Genomic DNA, 13,608 nt, shown 5'->3' with positions numbered 1-13,608 from the left:
TTGGAATAAATGTCTGGAGAAAGAAGTACGAGACTCGATCATCCGCTACTTTCACTAGATTGGGCCTGCGGACAGACTGCCGATGCAAGAACGACAAAATATGGCAATGGGACACTATGAATGCGGCACATGGAATAACTTGTTTTTTCCTTATCCCTTTCGGTGTCTGGGTGCCCAACTGGGCTTCACTGTTGCTGAGTTAAGTGCTCGCTGAAAAACAACGGGCTTGTAACATCCACTGACATTTTTATGCTGTAGGAATGACGCCGTTTCGTATGTGATGAGCAGGAAGCAAGTCAGTGTCATAGAACGCACGCGTGATTTCATTCGTCCCGCTCCGCCTCCCCCAAAGTAATTTACCGCAATATTCTTCATGATAGCGTAAGCCCGGAGACACATGTTATCAGCTTGCTAATTTCGAAGCATGTGAACGCGTGTTTCTACGTATTTCCATTAGAAGCTTCGATGGGTCCACGAGCCTAACAACTTGGGAAGTGTTCAATACCTAAATGCGTACTCTGGGTCTCAATCGTGTCGTTATTATTTTCAACAAGGCGACTGAGTAACGAAGTCATTGATCTGTTCTGGAACATTGCGAAGACACAAACCCTTTTGGCACGTCACTGGCGCAGACAGCAACGAGGGCGTTGCTACACCACTTGAAGTCAACAGGTCTCTGCTACCGTTTATAGACTTGCTGTGCTTCTTCAAGTGTTGCCGCAACTAGTACTCTCTCTCTCTCTCTTCCCTTCATTCTCTCTTTTCAATTAAGAGGCTTAGATGGGCTAGTTGGTTGCTGGCTTGATGGAACATGGTTGTAACGGCGCGTTTGGAGGACAGGATACAGAAAGAATGCACACAAGACAGTCGTCGATCCTGAAGTCGACTCTCTTTTCGCTTTTCTATGCCACCTCCCCCAGTGCAGGGTAGCAAACCGGACGCGTGTCTGGTTAACCTCCCTTCCATTTCTTGCGTCTCGCTCTTTCGACCACGAACGTGCGCGTGCGCATATGTGTGGGTTTGTGTTATCTGACATGCTGCAACAGGACAACCGAATATCAAAGAAAGTGTGAGAGGGTCATGCTTCGCCACCAAAAAAAAAAAAAGAAATAAGAGAGAGAGAGACGATCTGCTAGAGCTCAAGGGAATCATTGCCAAGGTTCTTAGCAGCGTTGACACACGTAGTTCAAGTGAAGGGGCCGCAGATCTTGCCAATGCAACCAGGTGATATACGCTACGACTGCACAGGGAACTTACCTCACCGCAAGACGCTGCCATCACGGTGCTGGTACCTCGGGTGAGCAGCTAAATCAAGCGAAATGCGCATCGAATGGGTGGGTTCTCTCCGCCTACAAAGTCAAAGATATATTTGTCCGAGTTATATGACTGTTCACACGCAAGGTACCGAAATGGGTACCGCAAACATTTCTAACTTCTGCTTAGGGTCATATTTTTTTTTTTTTTTGGTGAGCTCATTTCTATAGCCCAGTAAAGGCGAATTGGGATTGACGAGGTTATTATACAAAGAATGGACAGGAATGTCAGCTTCTTTAAGCCGTTTCGCCAAAGGTTCGTCTACAATACGCAACACTGCGCGCCAGTAAAAAAAAGAAATGTAATAAAAAAAAGTAAAACAAAGACAGCTGACAACAACAACAACGACAAAGGGCATACCTGAATGCACAGGCCATAACTTGATTTTTTTTTTTTTTTACGTTCAAGGCATCATAGAGAGGAGTGAAAACAGCACACCTCATCAACATTTCCAACGGGGCGCTATTGCAAGCAGGCATGATATATTGAGTTAGTAGAGCTGAAGTTCCCTACGTAGCGCTGACTTTTTGAATAATGGTGCAACTTGTCAGCTGGCATAATGTTACCATCATGCCTCAGAGGGCCGAAAAAGGAGAGAAAAATGGTCACGTGATGGATCCCGCTATCGCCAGGCTATCAAGCCCAAATTGTCCATTTCTTAATTATTTTTGAGCAAAGGCTACCAAATCCGAAGCTTTAAGGCACATGCCACGTCTTATTAGCCCTCTGCGTTCTTCCACATTTCTGATTCACAAAATAAATTGTTCAGCCAAAGGTAACCTATGTGTACCGGCTAGGCATCGCTTCCAGAAGCCATAAACGAACTCCCATGAGACACGAGGCGATGCATTTTCATATAAAGCAACGTTAGGTTTTGCAGTTACTGTTTTCTCTCACTGCGGCTAATGTGCAAGCAGTCCCTTCTCGTGCGTCTCGTGTGACTTTCAAGCTGCCCCATCAGAAGACGCAATGACGAGTTAGCACGCCTACTTTATCGAGAAATCTTCGTTCTTACAATGAGAACAGGAGGATCAGTTTTCGCACTCATCTTCTAAACATCCTACATTATTTGCCTCAAGCAATTGAACCGGAAGTTCACCTCAAAATTTATAGCGGTGCAGGCCCCTTAAGAATAAGGGCGGAGCAAAGGTGTGTGTGATTTTTTGAACTTGCAAGCACTAATAAAATATCCATCATTTGCCGGTTAGAATGTTTGAATATTAGTTATATTGTAATATTCGCTTATTAAGGAATATATGTGATGACAGCCCTTACTGGTGCCTGAAATCAGAAAAATTTCTGCAAACCGCGGCTGTCAACTGGCACAAATGCCTATAGTCACACTTGCAACTGCTCTTCCCAATGGAAATTCGTATTTTTCAGTGCATGAGTTACTTTATTGTTACAGAATATAGTAAGAACAATGTATGAACGAACACAAGGAACATTTAGTATTTTGCACTACAATTCTAGATAAATTAAGGCACCCCGTATTTCAGCTGTTTGAGAAGTTAATTCTTTTAATGGTATTGTTTAGTTATTGCTCCATTAATGTTCCTGTCACCCATGTAGTGTGCGGTGTTGAGGACAACTGTGTATCTAGCTTCTCTTCTGCATGGTAATAGCAGTAATTTTCAATATCTGGTTTTATTAGTACCACGCGGTTCCTTTGTAGGATTTGATTGTCATCGTTGCACGAACTGCGGTGGCATTTTACTTGCCTTTTTTCAGTTTCCTATCTGCCTTTTTCATACGTTTAGAAACACAACTTCAACTCCTGCAGTATTCGACTGCATGTTCGTAGCCAACTCGTGTTTACGAATATTTTCACTTCATTCGATTATCAATATTTTACCATTCGCGTGCCGCTATCGAAATATGGGTTCCGATGATCCGTTTTTGTGACAAAATAACTTTAAATGTGCAACTTCGCACGGAGAAAAAGATAATGTGGCGTATAACACAGCAAAATTATCGTCGCGCAATGACGAAGAGCAAAGGGCCGTACAAAATATTCTATTGGAAGAAGCGGCATTAATTCGAACACACATTATATAGCCGCATATGCAAGTAAAATAAAATCTCTCAACACATGTAGAGCTTCAGGGCGACTTGACGTATTTTAGCTCTTTAACAGTGCGCGGAAGAGCAGTAATATTATTATCTGTAAGAAATCTAGTTCACTATCGCGACTAGCATTATTAATCACCGCGTTCGCAGTAAATGATGAATTCGGCAAAGCGAAGTCACTGCTGGAAGAAACGGACAAAAGTTTGTGGAGGCTTAAAACTGGACATTGAAATCGTAGATGAAAGAGAATTTAGAAAGGTAAAAGTCGGGGCGAAACAAATTTCTAGATTCTTGTTTATTTCTTCGAAGTTGTTGCATTAGTTGTATTACTTGTACATCAATTATGTCGTAGGATTTACCAGGTTTAACGTCCCAATGCAATTTGCTGGTTATAGGGCGGGGGGGGGGGGGGAAGGAAGAGGAAGAGAGGAGAGGATTTTGGCCATCTGGGGATCTTCAACGCGCACCCAAAGCACAGCACAAACAAGTTTTTTCGTTCCACTCCCCCCGGGATACAACTGTATCAGTGACATAGTAATATCTCCAGTAGAAATTGGGCGCCCCGTCTTTTTATTCAGCTGGAGATTACCGTTCTTTGCGCAGAAGCATGTTTGTGGCCGACATTTTAACGGCCAGCCAGCACCAACACGCATGAGATACTGTGAGACAGTCAGTACCAGTGCAAACGCAAGCCGTTGATTTCTTTCTTTGATTTATCAAGCATATCGAAGGAAGAAATCAGCGCATGCCTCATATACCACATTACCGCTTCACCGCATACGTATTTGGCACATAATTCTTTTTTTATTGCACGACGTAGGGTTCATCCGACAAAGCTTCCCATGCACGAAATGCTACCACATTCCCGGCGCAGCGCAACTCAGACAACAAAAGTATACCATGCCTCCACACGTTAATTGGGAGCTCCTTGAGTGTGCACCCGACACCAATAAGCGCGGTATGGAGGGCGAAGGTAACCGGAGATTCGCAGCGTCACCTGCATTGGTATATCGAAACATGGCTTTAGGTCCGCAATCTTTGCAACTAAGTGTCTTACATCTTGTAGGGGCCATGGGGTGAATACCTATACAGGAGACAGGTGTCGTCCGCCATTCTGTTTTAACCCATCGCACCCCCCCCCCCCCCCCCTCCTCCGCCCATACCTTTTAGGGTTGGTAATGTCGATGAACGATTAATCGCTTAAAAGTGTCCCGCGAAACGATTAACCTTCATCGATGTCCTTTCATTTAATCGACTTAAATCGATTAGACTTGTTCGATTAACTGTTTACGTGAGTTTGACAGCAATCGCGCGAAAATTTTGACATCGTACTAGAATGGCGGAGCACGAACAGTGACTGCGCGGCTGTGGTAGAGGGACTGTCGACTGCTTTTCCGAGTCCCGAGTGATGCCGAGCCGAGCGATTCACCTCTATTCCCCCACACCGCACGCGCCGCCCGAAGCCGGAGGTTTCAAATGCCCTCGCAATTCAAGGCCTACTATAGCAACCCAATCGTTGATCGCGGTGTCACTCCCAGGCCACTAAAGACGTGGCACAGTATTCGCGCCTGTTTGGAGCATGTATTTGACACAGCGATGGAGTTCATGTCGATTCCGGCAAATCTATAGCTTCTATTCTATAATCTATTCTCGCATGCTGGTTGTGTGGCCGTCCAAAGAAGGCGTCGCTGTCACGCAAACATCCCAGCCAATTGACATTCCTTCGCTCTGCAGAAAAGAGCAGTCCTAAATCAGTAATTTTCTTTTCCACTGTGCAGATTGCAATTTATTGCATATTTTAGTTGGGTCTCACGCTTCACTTTTGCCATTTTTCTTATTTCTTGTTTGACTGTACTGTATTGGGATTCACTAGTGCCATGTACGTTATTCAATTCTGCTCTAAGTAGCATTTTATAACATACATATATTGTTTATCTTTTCAAAGCCCACTAGTGCCAACTCTATTTAGTCTTTAACAAATTAAAGATTATTCCTTGTCAAACTTTTTACACATGTATTTCTAACTTAGTTCCATATCTCAAACATTAAAATACGGTCTACAAAACTAGATAAGTTTGTTTCAACCTTTTTAATGTTCCCGTCGTAAAATCTTGATTAAATAATTAATCGATGAAAACCCCTGCATCGAAAGCGATTAATCGATTAAAGGTTAAAATGACGAATAATTAATCGTTAATCGAATCAACAAATTGATCGACCATCCCTAATCCCTTCTCTTTTTCACAACTTCACTTCTTCTCTTTCATGCGTCAGATGCACCCGAAGACCTGCGCCAGACACTGCGGCAGCTCCTAGTGTGCCACGTGCGCGACACCCCTGGAGACGATGGCAGCCGTCGCCGCTTCACCACTGGAGAGCCCCACCTCCACAAACAAAGACGATTCGGACTAGAGCAGTGTTTCTCAAACTGCGGGCCATCACCAAATGGGCCATGAGCTATTTCTTGCTATAGCAATTATATGGACACTACAGGCGCATTGTTGCCGTCGCCGTGATGTTCCGTATAATGTCCAAGCGCGATAACACCGTGGCCACGCGTCGTATGCCGTATGTGTGAGTGAAAGCACGCGAGGGAAGCCTACGATCACGGCCCAATCTGGCGCGAGCGAAGCGGAGAGCAAACGCGCCGTCTTCCGTCGCGCGAAAGGCCATGGGGGGATGGGAGGGAGGGGAGCGTCGTTGGGGTCCAGCAGCAACTGCGCATTTCGCGACCAGGCGTAAGGAAACTGACAATCGCGGCACACTCTCGCGCGCCAAACATGGAGGAAAGCGGGAGGCAGCGCGGGAGGGGGGGCGGCTCCGACTCTGTCAACAAGTGTGCACTTTGCACATCCGCGCGTAGTCACGCTTGCCTTATCTTGAAAGGAATCTGCAGACGGTTCATACCTTTGTGCGCGCTGTGTTCTCGCCGCTCTTGCGTTGAAGTGATAGACCGCACGAAAGTCACTTCGCTCAACGCTGCTGCCGTGCTTCTCACACCAGCGTTTGACAGCGAGTGTCCGCGCTCAACGAGTGTGATGTGTTCATGTTTGCTTGTGCGCGCTGATACCATGCTTGTTAATTCAGTTAGTCAGCGAATGTATCCAAGTTTATAGCTCTCTACTTCGTATAGCTGTCTACAAATTTGCTATTGCAATCAGTGCTTCGCCTTTTGGGCGAAACTGCGACTTTTTTTTTCGGAGGGTTATGGAACGTGCAATTATACATATACATTCGTTTCGCCGTCCAGCTTGTGGACGGCGAAACGACAAGACAAGTGCCGATGTAAAGTTCGAAACCTTCGGTCGCCACAAAGAAAACTTCACCAAACACGGCCTCCCAACCGCAGCGAGTTTTGTCTCACCAGAATTGTGGAATTGGGGCTTAGCATGTATGGCTGTATCAAGAAAGCATCCTTCTCATTAAAATACATGATTACACAAATTCTTGTTAAAGAACATTAACAAGTGTTTCTGGTAGTTCTCTCTGCTGTGGTACCTGGCTTCTAAATAAATTAAAATGTGAATGTAATTGCGTCAGTGAAAAAAGTAAATTTTCAGAAAGCTCATAAAGACGGGGTGGACATGGTAGGTCTGGCACTACTCAATGTGGTCACGTACTGGCAAATTTTGAGAAACACTGGACTAGAGCGTGTCATTTAGTAGAGTTTTCTTCTTGAAGAAGAGCAATAACACGATTGGCGTTTTATATTCCTGGCTTCATTATGGTCTTGCTTGTGAATTCATCTATGCTGAATGAGAATGCTAGTGCTTTACTGGTGCATTTCATCCTTTCCTTTAGTTCCGCGAAGTGCAAATGGACGATCTCAAAGCGATTGCGTGAATATTTTGGGTTTTCATCGGGCGTTTGTTTGATTGTCACACCGGTGGCATGTGTAGACGCACTGCTGTCATGCTTCAGATTTGTCGAAGAAAATCTCTTCAGAATTGTTTTGCAGGCTAGCCGAAACAAGATATCAAGAGGCAGAAGGAGGTGCAAAATCGCCGATTTCGCCTTATCGCAACAGAGGTGAACCATCTCGGGAACCCCTGTCGGTGGCACGCGATACTTCTCGTCAACGAACCTCATTTCCTCAGTGCATTCCAGCAACTTCACGTGACATATTTTTTCTTCTTGGTGATCCCTTGTTTTATGGAAAAGTAATCTGGGCAATGCATTAGTATTCGTGAGCAACCGGCCAGGACGACCCAATCTCAGTTGAACATTTGGGAGTAGTTCACTCACTTGGCACAATTAAACCCTTTGGTCATGAGATATTATAGAAGTGAGTCAGAACTTCATAATCGGTATAAGGTGGGAATTTCTATCCTTTTAGGTGAACTCTGAATTATTGTAAAGCTTTTAGAACGTCTAGTGCTTCTCTTTCGGCGGTGCTGAAATTGTCTTAAATAGGCGTCAACGTATAGCTGGTTATCAGATTGTCGCTACGGTTTTTGATAAATAACTGCACCCGTCGCGTAATGTGCCACGTTAGTATTCAACACGTCAAAGCAAGAAGAGTCATGGGTCGGACGATATTAGTTTCACTATTTCGCTGTAGATCATTTCACACTCCGGACCTCACTGCAAAGACACATGTTTTCTAGTGAAACGTGAGAGACATCTTGTCACTGGAATGCGGCAGTCACGGCCTGGTAACAAACCCGTATTGCTATCCACCACCACTCTAGATTTCTCAACTCGTGCTTTTGAGACAATGCTTAATCACAACATTAATGAGATATGCCCGATAGCCACCATGTTTAATCTTCAGCTGCATGTTCTCAGGGTCTGAACGTTGTAGGAGGAGGAAAGAAAAGTAGAAGGCAGGGAGGTTAACCAGAATAACGTCCGGTTGGCTACCCTACACCGGGGGAATGGGAAAGGGGTAGCCACTGAATAACCTAGGCGGGCCGGGTGCAGCTCATTACGGCATATCACTAAATGGCAAGGGCAAGCGTATCAAAACCAAGTGGTGACGCGGGCTACCAAGTTTTTTTACAGACGGTGCGCGTAAACGTACAACATAATCACATACTAAAAGGTCCCCGCTAATTACAAAGACGAGCAGAAACCGCGAAACAACTGGCACTGCGATGTGAGAGACCAGCATTTGAAACCTAGTAAAACAAGCTTTTAGCAAGCATTCTGTTTATTTGTACAAATTGTGTTGCCTCAGATGGATCGTAAAAATCGTAATAGAAATAAGACTTACGATAAGACTTACGGAGGGACTCACATTGCCTTGCACAAACGATCGTATAATATGGCGGTCGACTTACTCTGACACATGCTTGTAACCGACAAAATTTACTTAGTAACACGCTGACTCTACATGACGCTTTGCAACTTAGCGCCCAAGTTTTAAATGATGACGCCTGCAGCGGCGAAAAAGGATAGCAGTAGTGCGCCATCTGTCGACTGCGGCAGAGAACGGGGAGCCACAAGCAATGGAGTATCTTCACACGGATAGATGGCGCAGCGGTAGTTAGGCAGCGCAGATGGCCACTCGCGGGAAGTTGAAAGGGCGCACATCCCTCCCATCTACTGAACTGCTGATAACCTCGTACAAATGGCCGTATGTTTACGAACTATCTCTTTTGCAATCTGGCCTGTTCACTAGAAAATTGTCTGCACTCTTTTCAGTCGTGACTAGACGTGCGAAAATGCTCTCATTTTTGGTTTTCCTCCCTCGCCCTCACGACGCAAGTCTGGTCCTCACCTCACCCTCACGTGGAAAAGTTTACCCACCCTCCCTCGCTCTCACCCCCACCCTGAAAATGCTACCATCCTTCGCTTACTTTCGGTTTGAATTTCAAATAAACAATTTACTCGACCCGTGAGCTTAATTTACAAACATGATTGCCTGCCGTGCCGTTCGAATGATCGAAGCGTGCCACATTGCTTATAGGGGCACTGAATAAACCTAAAGGTTGTGCTATCCGGCAATGCTCGCCGAGAGACGACCGGACCTGCCCTATGGACCGGACCTGCCCAACGTTTCAGTCGTTGAGCACTGTGCGTGTTCCATTTACACTTTCACCGCATCTTGTGCGATGACATCATATAACCCTTTTGTGGGGTGTCTTCGATTCGTCGTCCCGGACAGCCCAGGGCTGCCCAACCCGCTGCGTACGCCAACACACACTGGCTGAAAGCAACGCCTCACGCAGTTCTGGTCCCCCCGGGACGACAAATCGAAAATATAGGTAATGTGTACTTGAAATCAGAGTTCTCCTCAGTTTATGACGGTGTCGCATCATGCCTGATGCCCCTAGCGTGCGACGTGTGCTTTGCCTGTACGGCACACTGGTCATCGTTAGTCGATCCCCGCCTGCCGCACAGGGTATGACATATCTGCTTCCCTTCAGTGCTCTATACTTTGTCCGGACTTATCTATATTTGTCCTGTCCTACATCTTTTCTTCTTTTGGGTTATCAGCTCATGCTTCGGTGTCTATAATAACTGCAGGCATCTTCTATCAGGCGAGACGACTTCTCCCTGGCACCACCACTGTCAGCACCCGGGCGGCAGGTTTTAGTGCTATGGCGGTACGCTGTTAAGGGCGAGGTTATGCGTTCAATTCCCCGCTTTGCGGCTTCATTTCGAGGGGGGCAAAATGAAAAAAAGAATGCAAAAAAATACGCTCGTGTACCGTGCATTGGGTGCAACCAAAGTGAGCGTTTTCGAGTAACAAAACGTAGATGAAATGGCTGAGTGTTGCTCGACGCCTATCGCTAGTATTGTGCGCGATAAGAAAGACGTTGAAATCTGTTCGTCATTAATTAATTTAATTATGGGGTTTTACGGGCTAAAACCACTTTCTGATTATGAGGCACGCCGTAGTGGAGGACTCCGGAAATTTCGACCACCTGGGGTTCTTCAACGTGCACCTAAATCTAAGTACACGGGTGTTTTCGCATTTCGCCCCCATCGCTATGCAGCCGCCCTGTCCGGGATTCGATCCCGCGACCTCGTGCTCAGCAGCCTAACACCACAGCCACTGAGCAACCACGGCGGGTCAAATCTGTTCGTCATAGTAACGCTATCTCCATAATGGTGGGGCGTGTTACTGACTTGAATAGTAAAACAAGACGTTGAGGTAACTTAAGTCTGTGTGTTGGGCGCGTATATACTCAGCAGGATGGTCGTGGAGAGAGTGCCAACATCTCCGGCATTCATACTTTTGTTTCAGGTGTTGCTCACTGCAGTGCACTTTCGCACTTATCCGACTTATCCCACCGCTCGCCAATCCTAAAAAAAAAAACAAAAAAAAAGAACCACGTCATTATTAATGCGTTAGCATTCTTGGGGTACTTCACGGACTTTCTGGAGGCTATATATCTGCCTATCCATCCAAGCGACGGCACACAATATTACATTGCTTCTGTCCAACTACGTAGCATTTGCACATATTTAAAGTTTGACCCGTTTATATATATATATATATATATATATATATATATATATATATATATATATATATATATATATAATAGTTCTCCCGCCTACGTGGGTCACTGGGTAGTGCGTGGTCGAATGGTTAGCGTATCGGGCTGCTGGGTAACAGGACCAACTTGGGTCACTGAGTATGTGTACATATATGTGCCGCTCTTCAACGAAGCTCTTTCACGCGGACGTGGGTCACTGTCAGATGCGGGTCTGGGTGGGTAACGCTGTTCGAAGAATATATTTGACGCCGACTTGGAGCACTGGGGGAGTGCCACTCGGTCTGCGCTGGTCTCCAATGAACATTTTGACGCAAACGGGAGCGGGAGTCACTGGGCATGTGCCAGTATGCGTGTGCCGCTCTTCAATGAACGTCTTTGATGCTGTCTTGTGTAACTAGAGAGAGAGCAAATGATAAATGAAAGGTAGGGAGGTTAACCAGGACTGAGCCCGGCTGGCTACCCTACACTGGGGAAAGGGAAACGGGGGCGGAAAGATTAAAGAAAGAAGATAAAGTCCACCGGGCATATCGTTCAGTCACTCAGTCCGGATCACAGACGCTGACTCAATCCTGTATCTTTCAAATATCGCAGCAGCGCTTTTGTGGCCTTTTGTAGATGCGATATGCGAGGCCATGGTCCCAAGATCTTCTTCAAGGTGAACGGTTTTCTAACTGGTTGAGAGCTGTGCAGAGTTCTTGTCTTTCATTTTCAAATTATGGGCAGTAGCACAGTAGATGGTCTATAGTTCCTTCGACACCGCAGGCATTGCACTCGGCGCTATCAGCCATTCCAATTAAAAACGTATATGCATTTGTGAATGCGACGCCCAAGTGCCACTGGGAATGGGCTGCTCTACAATGTCGAAAAAGATTCTTTAAATTTCTTATATTTTGTGGGTAATCGAACCCACGCCACAAGGATTTATCAATAGCAACTGCGCCACAAATGCACTAGGCATGTACGGCTTTTCAATGAACGCCTTTCACACCAACGCTTTAGCGAGCTGCGCTATGAATGCACTGCGTACGTGCCGCTCTTCAATGAACGTCTCGCCGACTTGGGTCACTCAGTATGTGCCACTGGGTGCGCGGCGATAAGCGAGGGAACAATTGCCAGCGTTCGCAGACAGCGGCGCGACACGCTTCTCGTCTCGAAGGCCACGCGCGGACTTCTCGGCATTGCTACTAGATGGCGCAGCGTGTTCAGGAAAATGCGCGAGAGTGGAGCCCGGTTGCCTCACGACGCATTTCTCAATGTTGTTCTAAGCGTTCTTCGCGGTGGGGGCGCTAGATGCCACCTAGTGTTCTTAGGAAAGCGCGAAAGAGAAGTCTCGCTGCAGTACACACCTCATAGATAACTCGTTTCGACGATGGTAATACGTTGTGTCGCTATATTGATTCAATGCTAATGCGTTACCGTCGGCAGTCACCGTGAGATTTATATTTGGGCCTTCCGTGCTTCAAACCCGTCAAGGACTAGCTACACCGACGCAGTTTGCGTCACGGTGATAGCGGTCTTTGAAAAGGTCCTTCAAGTATCTGTACGATCGCACTTTCATGTTTGACTAGCTATACTCGGAAGCAAAGACTGCACATTTTTTTTTAAATAGCAATGCTCTCGCGCAGGACTTCGGCATTGTTGATGACAGTCGGCAAATATGACGGCGGCATAAACCAGACAGAATGGAAGAATGGCGAGTATGTTTTAGTAGTATTGTGGCACAAGAATACATATGTGTTCTTCAGGGAAGTCTAGCGCTAGTAATGTGCAAGTGCTTGAAGTGAGCATGCTAATTCGAATGTGTGAAACGACAAAGAAAAAAAAATTCCAAAGGGCTACATCCTTGTATCCTTCAAAGCCACGGACACAACAGGAAAGGTTCAATGGTTCGGTCACATAGTGAGAAGATGCGAGTGGTATATGAAGATTAACATGAAATAATAATAATTATGGGGTTTTAGGTGCCAAAACCACTTATGAACATGAAGATTGACAGCAGCGACGAAAGAAAGTGAGGTTGTCTCAGGCTGCTTCAGAACTCGCTCAGGCAGCCTCCGAAGAGGTTGACCATACGACAACATGCAAGATTTTGACACCAGGAAACTTTGGAAGGAATGAGGGACTGATATGGCGGACTGGAAGAAATTGATCAGAAAAGGCGCCCCTCCACTCCTTCTGCCCCCAACTCCCCCCCTACCTAAAACAAAGAGAAAGAAAAAGGCTGCCAAAAGCTGTTATCAACGTGAAAACGAGCGCGGTTGATAAGCCAGACGGGATTTCCGCAGAGCCTCTGCGCAGATTGTCGCCACTAGCGTTGGCGATTGCGCACATATTACGACACTTTAGGTTAGAAATATCGAAGGCCACGCGTTCGAGCATTGTTACGTACAGTTTCGGGCTCTGAATATACAAAAATACCATTACGAGGCGGTTTAGTAAAGGCAGGAATATTCAAAATATACCGCGACGCTTCCCGTCCGTCAAGTAAGTCGAGGTTGCTTCCACAGATGGCGACATCAGCACCGTCGGGTCGCGCCAGCCTCTTTCGAGCTCGTGGGTGGCGTCGAAAACGCAAGATGTCCACATAGGAGCATTTAGCTGCTCGGACAAATAAAGAAATAGTATTAAGCTAAAAAAAGAATGAAGAAAAAAAAACGGATTAATTCTACCGCGCACTTCGCGTTACATTCGACCAGTATGACATACTTCCAGTGTTCTTTTTGAGCGATTTTAGGCTTACTCTACGTTACAAATCCACTTTACACAACGATAA

The 13,608-nt window shown here is 45.9% G+C and overlaps 1 long non-coding RNA gene across 1 annotated transcript in view; it reads left to right on the top strand.

Annotated features, from left to right (window-relative positions):
- Positions 1–6,025, top strand: part of LOC126546113 (uncharacterized) — a 182,995-nt gene extending 176,970 nt beyond the window's left edge. Inside the window, exon 5 of the long non-coding RNA XR_011892175.1 lies at positions 5,659–6,025. This is a non-coding gene — a long non-coding RNA (uncharacterized lncRNA). The remainder of the gene's footprint in view (positions 1–5,658) is intronic.
- The last annotated feature ends 7,583 nt before the right edge of the window (positions 6,026–13,608 follow it).

The sequence above is a fragment of the Dermacentor andersoni genome, chromosome 1, assembly GCF_023375885.2.
Source record: "Dermacentor andersoni chromosome 1, qqDerAnde1_hic_scaffold, whole genome shotgun sequence".
Lineage (NCBI taxonomy): Eukaryota > Metazoa > Arthropoda > Arachnida > Ixodida > Ixodidae > Dermacentor > Dermacentor andersoni.
Note: the sequence above shows the minus strand (reverse complement) of the source record. Positions and strands in the feature narration are given on the sequence as shown.